The sequence below is a fragment of the Lissotriton helveticus genome, chromosome 5_1, assembly GCF_964261635.1.
Source record: "Lissotriton helveticus chromosome 5_1, aLisHel1.1, whole genome shotgun sequence".
NCBI lineage: Eukaryota > Metazoa > Chordata > Amphibia > Caudata > Salamandridae > Lissotriton > Lissotriton helveticus.
Window position 1 is genome coordinate 1,179,492,305 of NC_136065.1, and position 12,542 is coordinate 1,179,504,846.

The 12,542-nt window shown below is 45.7% G+C and overlaps 1 protein-coding gene across 1 annotated transcript in view; it reads left to right on the forward strand.

Moving 5' to 3' along the window:
• The window catches only part of ATRNL1 (attractin like 1), a 2,439,979-nt gene that overhangs the window by 83,537 nt on the left and 2,343,900 nt on the right, over positions 1-12,542 (forward strand). The window lies entirely within an intron of this gene.

Sequence of the window (12,542 nt, forward strand, 5' to 3'; positions counted from 1 at the left end):
ACACCATCTCTGAAATGTAGGACCCTTCAAAGTGAGGTCATGGCAGTACCACTTCTTTTCATTGTGTCCAATGCCTTCAGACTCTTATATTGTGTATCTTGCATCGCCGTTAGTCTTCTCTCCTGTTCTCTCATAGATCTCTGTAACCTGTTTGCTCTATACCACTGATACAGTCGCACCAATCCCCACAGAGTGATTACACAAATCACAATTATGATGATGGGTTTCAATATGTACCAAACGATACCCTTTCCTAGGTTGGCAAACCAACCTCCAACTTTACCCATTCCATGACCTACCTTTTCCCACACATTTATTTTTGTCAGATCCTCAATTTCGTGGTGAATTGCAGTAATGTTTCGTATGTACTTCTCTAGAGGTTTTGAATTGTCTGGAATGTAAGTGCAACATTCCTGGACCTTCAAAGCCTTACAGACTCCGCCCTCCTTGGCTAACAGAACATCTAAAGCAAGTCGGTTCTGAAGAACCATTGCTCTTATCGATTGCATCTCTCCCTCCACCAGCATTAAGGATCTAGCAGTACTGGCAGATAACCTATCTACGACTGTAGCCAATCTTCTAATTTTGATGTCATTCAGTATCAATCCCAAAATAGGGAATGCAGCACCAAATACATCCCCAATTACCTCCTCAGCACCTAGACCTCTCCTCCCTCTTGTTGGTATTCCTCTCTTTGTCGTTTCTAAATTCTCAACATGGTATATTTTGGGGAAGACAATTGCTAAATAGCATGATCCGTACCAATTATCTGGTAGCTTCACATATGCATTTCTTCCACATACAAAATATACATTTGGAATTGCTTGCATCTCTTTCAGAAAATCTTTGGAGTAGTACTCCAATTGGAAAGCATGTTCACAACTGACTTGACCTACATACAGATTCTCATAGTAGGAGTAACTCCTGTGAATGCACAGTTTCCCCCGTTTCTCCTTGTCTAAAGCAATTGGACCAAAGCTACCCTTTCTTTGATGTATCCTTTCTTCCTTCGTCCAATCTGTTTCCCACTGTCCTGAAGCCTTTAGAATCTTCTGCCTCCTGTATCTAGTATCCACCTGCCCTATAAACTTTTTCCCAATCTCTGACACTTGACAAGTCAGATTATTTCTTCGGGCATGTGAAGTATCTAACGTTTTCCATGGAATGAAAAATTTCTGTAACCTGTCTTCGCTCTTGTAATAGTCCCACTTATTCAGATGCTTATAATTTGGGACCTCTGGCAATGTCGAGTCAAAATTCGAGAAATAATACTCGAATCCCTCTCGTCCATAAAATATGCTCAACAACAAACTACATGTGATTCCATACGTCAATGGAAGATGATGGTATCTGATACCCTCATCCACAGAAGCTGGTAATTGCATACAAACGTAGCAATTCTTCGCTTCCATGACATCAATGTATTCGTATAACAACTTGGCATAAGCATTTGACCTAAAGTTCCCCTGTGATTCGTCAACATGTAATCTTTTGATCTCAGCATCTAACAAAGCCTTTTCTTTCTCAGTGTTTTCTCCTTTTACCTCAGCAACAGTGATAGGCTTTTGTGTTGATGCTTTCTTTGTTTCTAATCTTGTCTTTGTTTCATTTTCATGTCCCACTATATATGATACAGTAACTACTAAAACTATAAGAGAAATCACTACCCCTAAAAGTGTGCCAACTATACATTTTGCCCTGCGGTTCAGGTTGCCGGCCTCCATGTTCTCAAACAGTGTAGTTTGGGGTGTTCTTCTAGCACCAGTTTCTCCTTCACTCCGAACAAAGTCTCTCTCACCAAATAGTGTTTCTTCCTTTGAACACCTGGAAGCTGACAGTTTCCTCCGCAAACAACCTTATAGTCCTGTAGAAATAGACAACCCTAGCCCTTCTCCGTCCGCTAAAGGGAAGTCCCTACCATTTTCTTCTTCCACTTGGCGCTAGGTTATCTTGCAGCAATATTTACAAAGTTCTTTTCAAAAGTCTTTTATCAATCTGAAACTATACGTGTTCCAAGAAGTGCCACCACATCCTCATAAATGTCCATACGAAGAAGTATTCCCTCAAGTATTGGGCATTTCGTACAACAACATGGAAATTCGACTGTCTCTAGGATTATTCTTCTTATTTCACTCAGGACAAGAGGACAAACGAAATTAAGAGTTAATGTTTTTTCAATCTCCACTCCTGGTACTATCAACTCTACATCCACCGTTACAAAGGGGTCCGTTCTGACCAAGATCACTTTCTTCACCTTCCCAGTTCTGCGCCCCTTTGAAGACATCCGCAACAAGGTATTAATCCAAGACAATGAGTGTTCCAAGAACTTCCACTACTCGTTCAAGCATTTCCAAACGAAGAAGAGTTCCCTCCAATATTGGGTATTGTGAACAACAAACCGGAAAATCAACTGTCTCTAAAATCAATTTTCTGATTCCGCTCAGGAGAGGAGGATAGACGATGTGGAGTGTCAGCAATCTTTCGGCCTCCACTCCCGGTAGCAGGAACCTTAATTGCACTGTGATAATTGGTTCAATTCTGATCAGGCTCACTTCCCTGACCCTCCCGGTTCTGTGACCCACGGACATCTGCGACGAGGTAGGTCCAATCAGGAGTAGAGTATCTTCTGTTAGGTACTCGCACCCTCCTTGATCTTCTTGGACCTTCCTGGACTTGATCCTGGGTATCTTCTTCCGGATCCGCGTCTTCAGATATAGGAGCAAGCGTTTCTTCCCGAGCTGACCTTAAGCTTAGCCTCCTCCTTCTTTCCGGCCAGGTGGCTGCTCCACGCCTTGTTCTCCTATTCTTCGTCCTCACACTCGGTTCTTGATCACTCTGGTACTGATCTGTGTCTGAGTCGTATTCACTGCAGCTCTCTCCTTCAGTTGCGTCCTCGGTCTCACTGCCGTCCTGCCTTCCTTCCTCTTCAGGATCAGATGCGTTCCCAACTCCTTCCGACACCCCCACAGCTGATCTGGTCCCTCTTGGGATTCTTCTTCCACGACTGGACTTTCGTCTGGGAGAGGAGCTGTTTCTTCTAGAGGTGCTGAAACTCTCCGAGTATGGGATGCATGGATCCAATTTGGCAGCCCTCCGCACTTCACCGCGGTATTCGTGATCAGGATTACCTGAAAGGGCCCACGCCAACGTACATCTAGGCAGTTCTTCCGGACATGCTTCTTGACCAGCACCCAGTCCCCTGGGCACAGATCATGACACAGGTTCCTTGATGATGGAACTTCAGCCGCCTGCACCTGAAGGGACACAGAATGGATGGCGTCAGACAGTCCCTTACAGTAATCCAAGATCAGATCATCTGTAATGTTCAATAAGGCAGCAGTTGGAACAGTGGGAAGTCTCATGGCCCTCCCCATCAGAACCTCGTGTGGAGAGAGACCTGTCCTCCTGTCAGGTGTGCTACGCATGCTCATGAGTACTAAAGGAAGAGCATCTGGCCAACTCAAAGATGTGGATGAACAGACTTTAGCTAGTCGACTCTTCAGGGTGCCATTTACTTGTTCCACAATCCCTGAGGCTTCCGGTCGATAACTACAATGCAGTTTTTGATCGATCTTTAATGCAGAGCACAACATCTTCACAATTTCGCTGTTAAAATGTGTTCCTCTGTCCGATTCCAGAGAGGCAGGCTCCCCGAAGCGTGGTATCAACTCCCTGAGCAATAGTTTGGCTACTGTGAGTGTATCGCACCTGCGTGTGGGGTATGCTTCAACCCATCTGGAAAATATGCATACAACCACCAAAACATACCTAAGGCGGTTGATTCTTGGCATTTCAATAAAGTCCAATTGCATTCTATTGAAAGGCCCCCCAGACCTCCCAATGTGACTCAGTGTAACTGGTGTTCTTTTCCCTATGTTTAACTGTTGGCAGGTAACACATCGCTTGCATACTGATTCTGCCGCTATCCTAAATTTAGGGCAATACCAAGTCTGCCTAAACACTCTCAGCATAGCATCTCTTCCTAGGTGTACTGGACCATGTATTTGTCTTGCCATTGGATTCGCTAGTTCCTCAGGTAACACTGCCCTCCCATCTGCTGAAATCCAAAAATCCATCTCGCTTCTCACGCAACCTGCTATATCCCATGCCTTTTCTCTGTTTCAGGTGCGTTCTCCTGCATCACTCTTAAATCCTCCCAAGTGTCTACTGTTTCCAACATCATGCTCAATTCTGTCTTCTCTTCCGCCCCTTCTATTTCTACCTTTGTGAAGGAATAGTCCTGCTCCGCACAATAGCGGGCGACTTCGTCTGCATAACGGTTACCTTGTGACACAAAATCTGTATTCTTAGTGTGAGCTACACACTTTACAATAGCAATGGCAGCTGGACCTTGTAATGCTTCCAACAACAGTCGCACAAATTCTCCATTTCGAATGGGCGAACCAGAAGAGGTCATGTAACCTCTCTGAGACCACAATTGCCCGAAATCGTGAACCACACCGAAACCATATTGGCTGTCAGTGTATATGGTGACTCTCCTTCCGCTACCTGCTATACAGGCACGAGTTAATGCAATGATTTCTGCTACCGGTGCGGAATGTACTCCTTCCAGGCAAGCGGCTTCCACAACTCCAGTAATGGTGCAAACAGCATAAGCTGCTCTCAACCGACCAGTATCATCTCTTAAACATGAGCCATCGACAAAGTAAATCTCATCAGGGTCAGACAACGGCTCATCCACAATATCTGGTCTGGGCTTCGTGCATAGTTCAGTCACATCAAGGCAATCATGGTCTTCACATTCTTCGCCTTCTATTACAGTAGGTAGTGGCATCAATGTAGCAGGATTCAAAACAGAGCATCTTTTGAGGGTCACGTTCTCCGCAGCAAGGATAACTTGCTCGTAGCGCGTGAGCCTGCTATTAGTCAGATGCTGCGTCTTCGTCCTGGTCATTAGCAATTCTACAGAATGTGGTACATACACCACTAACTGGTGTCCCATAACAATACTCTCACACCTCTCAATGCTGACACCCGTTGCAGCAACGGATTTGAGACATCCGGTAGCTGCAGCGTTGCCCGGATCTAATGTAGCCGAAAAGTAGGCAACTGGTCTACGGGCATTTCCGTGGGTCTGTGCCAAGACTGACAAAGCACATCCCTCTCTCTCACAGCAGTAAAGTGAAAAAGATTTCTCGTAATCGGGCATCCCCAGAGCCGGAGCACGACACAAGTCTCTCAACTGCAGAAATGCCACTAGGCATTCATCGTCCCATGGTACCGGATCACTAACCTCCTTGTGCGTCAGTTTCTGTAAGGGCTTTGCTTTCAGTGAAAAGTTAACTATCCACTGTCGACAATAACCAACCATTCCTAGGAATATCCTAACTTCTCTCTGTGTCGTAGGCGCATTCATCTTCATTATCGCCTCAATCCTATCTGGAGACACCTTACGCTTTCCCTTTTCTAACCGGTGCCCCAAATACTGTACTTCTGTCAAACAGTACTGTAACTTGCTCGGAGATACCTTATGACCATTTTCAGCTAAATGGTTCAACAAGGCAATGGAATCTGTTTTACAAGCTTCCTCGGTCTCTGACGCAACAAGTAGGTCATCTATGTACTGAACCAGAACCGAATTCTGCGGCAGTACTAGATTTTCGAGATTCTTCTTCAACAACTGGTTGAAGATTGATGGGCTGTCTGTGAATCCTTGTGGGATTCGACGCGATTTTCCATTTTAAAAGCGAAAAGGTACCTGCTTTCTTCATCCAAGGGGATTGAAAAGAAGGCCTGGCAAAGATCTATCACTGTGAACCATTCTGCTTGGCATGGTATCTGAAACAGTATCACTGATGGATTCGGTACCACTGGACAACATGAAACAACTATATTGTTAATTTTTCGAAGGTCCTGAACTATTCTGAATTTCCCACTAGGTTTCTGCAAACCCATAATCGGGGAGTTACAAGGACTTCCCACGATTTCTTGTAGTATTCCCTGTTGAATCATTGACTCGATCACAGGTTTTATTCCTGCAATCGTTTCCTGGGACAATTTGTATTGAGGCGTTCTGGGATACTCGGCATTTGGCTTTACCATTATTTTCACTGGTTCTACCCCCTTGATCAATCCTATTTCCTCGCCTGTGAAATCCCATACCCCCGACGCCACAGCATCTCGTAGGTCCTGGGGAAGATCTTCTACAGTCAGAGTAGGATATAGTTCTATGCAAGATTTTGAATTGGCTACCTTGAAGGTAGCGTCATCGTCTGTAGTCTGTACCTCCACTCCTTGCGGGGTGCAGTATATTGTGCAGTTCAATTTGCATAACAAATCCCTTCCTAACAGACATACAGGACTCGAATCACATACTACAAACTGATGTTCATTCATATGGTTTCCTATTTTCACGGATACTGGTTCAGTCAAGGGACTAGTCATCCTTTTGTTTGCAACTCCTACCACTTGAATTGTTTCCCCTGACATCGGTAAATCTGGAACCACCACTGATCTCAGAGTTGATCGAGTAGCTCCGGTATCCACCAAGAACGTTGTAGGACATCCTGCCACTTCAGCCTCAACAAATGGCCCCCTTTGATCCACCTCTAGGACTGCCCCGAGGGTACAGTCCTCTTCCCTACTCACACGCTGTCCTGTCAATGGATCAATATAATAACACTTTTCTTCCTCAATAAAAAGAGGCATCTGTTTAAAGACCTTTCCCCCTGTCGCGATTTTCGGTGGCTGTGGAAACTGAGCTCTTGGAGCCGAAGTCCCCCCTTTGACCACCTTGCTTCCTGGGACTGTCGCCTTTTGAGCTGGAACTTCTTGAACTTGCTCTTCTAATTCTAGCTCTCCATTTTCAGGGTTAAAGGGACACTCGCGTCTCCAATGTCCCACCTGGTGACACTGGTGGCACTTTGTCGTCTTCTTTAAAGTGGCAAAGTCTATTCTAGGTCTCTGCCCTTCTTCATTATCCTTGTTCTGACCATTCGACTTTCGTCCCATCCCCTGTTTCTGCAGTCCGCCCTTTCCGGCTGACTGCATTTGCACCACCATCAGCTTCTCCTTTAGATTTTTCTTTTTAGAATCTATTTCGTCACTGCAGTATCTTGCATATCGCAGGATCTCATCTAGTGGTTTGTTTTGCCAACAGATTAAATGTTGTTGAATCATCAAATAAATCTCTGGTCTCAGCCCCAAAACGAACTTTGACACAAACTGTCCTATGTCTTGGGGATCCATTACATCGAGTCCACTATATTGTTTGAATATTTTCAGTAATCTTTCATAAAATTCATGAACTGTCTCTTTGGGTTCCTGTCTTGTTCGGTCTATTTTTACCCAATCTATATCTTGTGGAGGCACTTTATCCTTTAGCCAGGCTATTACTCTTTCACATTTCTCCATGACACTGTCCGACGGTCCATTAGTTCTAGCATTCCTCTCAGGTTCTACATTTGGCCACTGGACACTAATCTTGCAGGTTACCCACAAATCCCCTGGAACCACAATGTCAAACAAGGTGTTCAAATCAATCCACAATACTTTGGAGATCTTTACAAACCTCTCTACCTGCTTATACCACTCAACTGGATTCTCCCTCAACTTCGGAAATGAGTTGGTAAATGCAGCTAAATCTCCTCTACTCCAGGGCACATGTACATAATTTCCGTTCGATATTTCTCGCAAAGGGAACGCCTCCATCTGCATCAACCTTCCCTCAGGAGACGTCCCATTCAAACACCGCCTAACAGTTCCCCTTTTGGACCATCTCTCCTCCCATTTGTCCAGATCCCTCCACGCTCTTATTCCTGCTATTAGTTCCCTTATGTGTGTCTTTAACCCTGTAGTTCTTTTCTCATCTAAGTCTTGATCTGAGTATTGTAACCTATGGTTACTCTGTAGGGTCTTTGTTCTGGACAAATCTACCATGTACCTGTCTGCCAGTTCAGACAGTTTCTCATGAGTCGCTCTCGCCTTCCGAGTAACATCCTTTGCTATGAACAGCAGCTCCTCTTGCTCGTATAACTCAATCCTTTCTAATGGCAACGTACCATCTATAATCTCATCCAAATCAGATTTCAAACTGGTGACATCAAGTCTTTTCGCCTTTATTGTAGCTTTCAGTACGCTAGCTCTAGGGGGTCCATTCACATCTTTCCCATCCCAGCTCCGAGTCCTACGTCTGGGCTCAGGTGAGTTATGTGGAGTCCTCCCATGCTCCCACCCCTCCAGGTCCCATGCTGTTCCGTCCTCTCTGGGTGGATGATGAAACACTCCATTGTGCCTCATAGTCCCACCTTCCCCTTCATGCCTGGATTCTCTGGGTTCATGGTAAGACATTCCATTACTCCCCCTTTCTTCACAATTGGTCTGTGACCTCTGATCACCCGATGTATGGCAAGATCTTTCATTGTTCCCTCTATTCCAGTGTTGCACATTCTCCCCTGGTGCGTGATGAGTGCACCTAAACCTATCTCTGTATGCTAGTACCATTTGATCTCCACCCTTTTCAAAGAGCCGAGACATCTCTTCACACTCCATGCCTCTACCTTCTCGCTCCTGCTGGTCCCTCCCATCATTAGGACGTATTACTCCTCTGTTCTCCTGGCTTTGACCCTCACGTCCCTGACTGCTTTCACTAGCCCCGCAGTGAGATGCTGTCCCATTGCCTCGATTTCCCCACTCCGCCTCTGCTCTTGACCTATTGTTCTGCGTTTCTGCGGACCCATCCCATTCTCTCAAGTCAACCCTTAACTCTTTAAAGGATTTCGGACGTGGTCCCCTTAGGTCCATCGGTCCTCTTTGACCCCCCTGCTCTGTTGCGGGACTCACTGTCGGTTCGAATGGGGTGTTCCACGTTACCGGTCCTGGCAATTGCTTCCAGGCATTGGTCGTGTTATGCCTCCTTTCCATCTCAACCCTTTCTCTGTCCAACCGTATCTGTTCTTCCTCTCTCCCATTCTCTGGGTTGTAAATCGATACTATGGGTCCTATGGTAACGGGTACTTGGAGAGCATCTGGCAATCTACAAGGTTCCGCCCTCTCTGCGGTTGGCGTTTTCTGTACCACAAACCTTCCGACTACACTCTGTGCTGTACTCGGTTGAGGTGTCTCCCCACCTTTGATAGGTGTCCATTCCGATGTAGGAAGCGGTACATACCCCTCTATGGCAGCCCCATCTTCCCTTGCGAGTTCTCTACTTTCTATTTCCCCAACTCTCGGAGGCGGTCTATCTATCAATAATCTATTTATTACGTTGTCCTCCGATTCGCTCTCCTCATCTTCTTCCATGAGTGTCTTTTCACCTGCCACCTCTCTCACTGTGTACAACTTATCCACCTCAATAGCCTGTACCCTCCATCTCTTTGCCTCTTCGTCCCATTTAGAATCTCGCACTGCTCTTACCGATCGAGTCAATCTTTGTTGACGCCTGTTCAAATTCCTGTCGTGCGCCGCCCTAATCCATGCATTAAGGGCCTCAAATTGGGTTGGTCTAGGTGGGGGTTTCAATGAGGACATGGTTGCTTTTAACCGATGTAACACTTCTAACTTAAACGTCCCATACTTAGGGAACTGCATTTCTTCATTTCCTTCCGTAAGCTTATTCCAAGCCCCAATCCATAATATCGTATGCAGCCCCACATTCGCTGCCATATAATGAGCTGGTGTACCCTCCGGCGGTGCCTCTTCCCCGTAATAATGTTCACTTCTTTTTCTTTTATAAATCCCTTTCAAACACTTAAAGCACTTCATGATTTCTCTTTTCTCCGCGTTTGTTTACTTCCTGATGACAATCTACCAATCTCAGCTCGGTTCTCGCCAACTGGCCTATCAGAGCGCGACTTCTCACTGACGTCGTACCACCCGCCCAATCCCGTCGCGGCTCTTGCCGACGTCACACCAACCGTCCTATCGCGTCGCGGCTCCTCACTATCCACCCTATCTCAGCGCGGCTCTTGCCGACGTCACTCGTCCCCCTTCGCAGCAGTTCCCCTCCTTTTTCAGCTCGTCTCCGCGTTTATGCATGCGTCCCATTCATACTTCGAAAAATGATTACTTCCGTCCAAGCGATCACTTTTCTTTGACTGTACGCCCACAGTCAATCTGTAATTGTCACCTTAACTGGCGAAATGTCTTTCAGTTTACGTCCAGACAATCGCCTTCTCTGATAGGTTACTTACACACAGTAACTTTCGACCAGCGTCCGTTACTCACACACTCTCTCTTGCACTCCCCCTATCTCGGTTCTGCGGCGGTCAATGGTACCTCATGACCTCCGTACTATGGTTGGCAATTACTCTGAGTGTTCGATACACCCGGACCACTTAAGCTCTACCTTGAACTTAAGATTTTTACCAGGTTGCGCGCGCTCACAACCTTCTCACAATCACGCTACAGGCATTCAACTCCGCAAGACATTACAATACAAATACAACACAAAACACCGCAATCTGTTCACGCATGACCCTTGTTATACTCGCTCTCCTCCGATACTGCTGCTTTTCTCGCACCGTCAGCACCTTCGTCGACACGCGATTCTTCCGCTGCTCATCTCTCGATGTCTAGCACTAGGGGCCTTGGGGTAAGCTAACCTAATCTAGATTACCTTCCTCAAGAAGATAACCATCCTCACTCTGCTACCAACTTTTAACGCGGGGTTTCTGGTCACTAGTTATCTTACCAGATCCCTAATCATGTCGACTGAATCGTTGGTACCTGTCATTGAGTAAAAGACAATCTACTACTAGGTTAGTCAATTAGGAACTTAGACCACTCTAAAGAACCACTTACCACTGGGAAAGGTTAAAAAGTTTTAATTCAAAGCCAAAAGTATCTGGAGATACAAACATCTCAGAATAAGATTCAAAAGGTATACAGGTATTAGTACAAAAAGATACTCTCTGAATATCCTTAAACGACAAAAGGAAATTATCAAAACTACTTCGAAGAGCATGAGCGTTGCAAGAATCGCTATGAGTTGCAACCTGAGAGTCATTTACAGAAAAGGAAAATATAAGTTTAGTCTGTCCCTACACTAGACTAAGTGACATCCCTACTTAACAAGATCTTTACCTAAAAAGGTGTCAGCCGTGGTGTCTTCCTAAGGAGATCACGCACTTCTCTTAGGCTGATCACAAGAGGCCGATTAATAGAAGAGACTATCTGCCTACCCAACCGCTTTCTTAGGCTCCCCAAATCATCTGCTGTGTCTCTCCCCCGGGTCGCTTTCCCTAATACAAAATCACATTTCCGATAGGAACGCCCCTCGGGACGCCCCTCACGTGATACCAATTTCAGCGGCAAAACTCCATGATGATACTCTTCGGGACCCTCATTAAAGTTGACCTTGGTTCCCAGGCTTCTTCTCCAGTTCGCTGGTACCCCCTGAAATTCCTGAAACCTCCTCCAGGCCTACGCCAGGCGTCGCTGAACAAAGCTCCATTCATTACGACTGATTAGGACCCCTCGCACCTGCATTCAGACCATCCTACAGTGGGCCTCAAATTCCAGACTTCACCATATCTATAGGCCATAAAACATGTGTAAAACTTTGTGCTTGGTGCCTCTCGACCTCTTCTCTAACGAGCACATTGCAGATCAAAGAAACGACATTATCTGTTCAGGCCTACTTGATTAACATGGAGCGGGTCCCTGCACTCTGAAAACACTTAACTCGATTTAAACAGTATTCTTTAACTAGCACACATTTCTATTATGCAACACATCTATAAAACATATACTTCAATACTATGCCTAATAATACATTTGCACTCTAATGACATTAAAATCCACGTCACTAAAAGTGTAGCAGCATCTTTCGTTTCCTGTGAAATGCCATGTGCCTACACATTTTCATGGTTTGCAGAATTACATTTCGTTTTCCCTTATTCATTTAACGTGTGACTCCAACATCATTTTAACATTTCTACAATCTCTACATTAGTTTTCCACACTTATATATGTATCTATTCTAATAAAACAAATACTCATATATTTTCACCATATAAGTTGACACTCTTGTGCAATACAATTTAAACTAACACTACGTGCTTGTAAGTATGGTGTACTTATACATTTTTCAGATTTGTGCTCCCTCAACGCTGAGGTACAGTGCTGCACCTCTCTGCTTCCGGATCGCCCTGTAACTCCGCCACAGCCCGGCCGGCGGCCACCATCGCCGCCCGGGCCCCCCACTACTTAGCTTCCTTCCTACCTGCAACCTCTTAGCTGAAGTGCTACCTGCCGGTCTAGTAGAAAAGGTCCATCCCTACCGGTGAGAGGTGGACCCCACCACCTCGTGGTAGCCCTAGATCTGTTCCTGAATCAACTCATGCCTGCGAGTAACGGAGCGCTCCGCTCGGTGAACTTGCCCAAGGTGCTGTTGACTCAACACCAAGACCTCTCTACTGCTTCAAAGGAGTAGTCACCCTGCCACCCTGCGTAGCACGATCTCCGGCCATCCTACCTCACAATGAATCAGAGCCCCTTACTTGCGCCCCAATTGCTGTACAAAAGAAAAAATTCCTATACTGAACATGGGCTGCAACATATGCCTAGACACATCACATGTG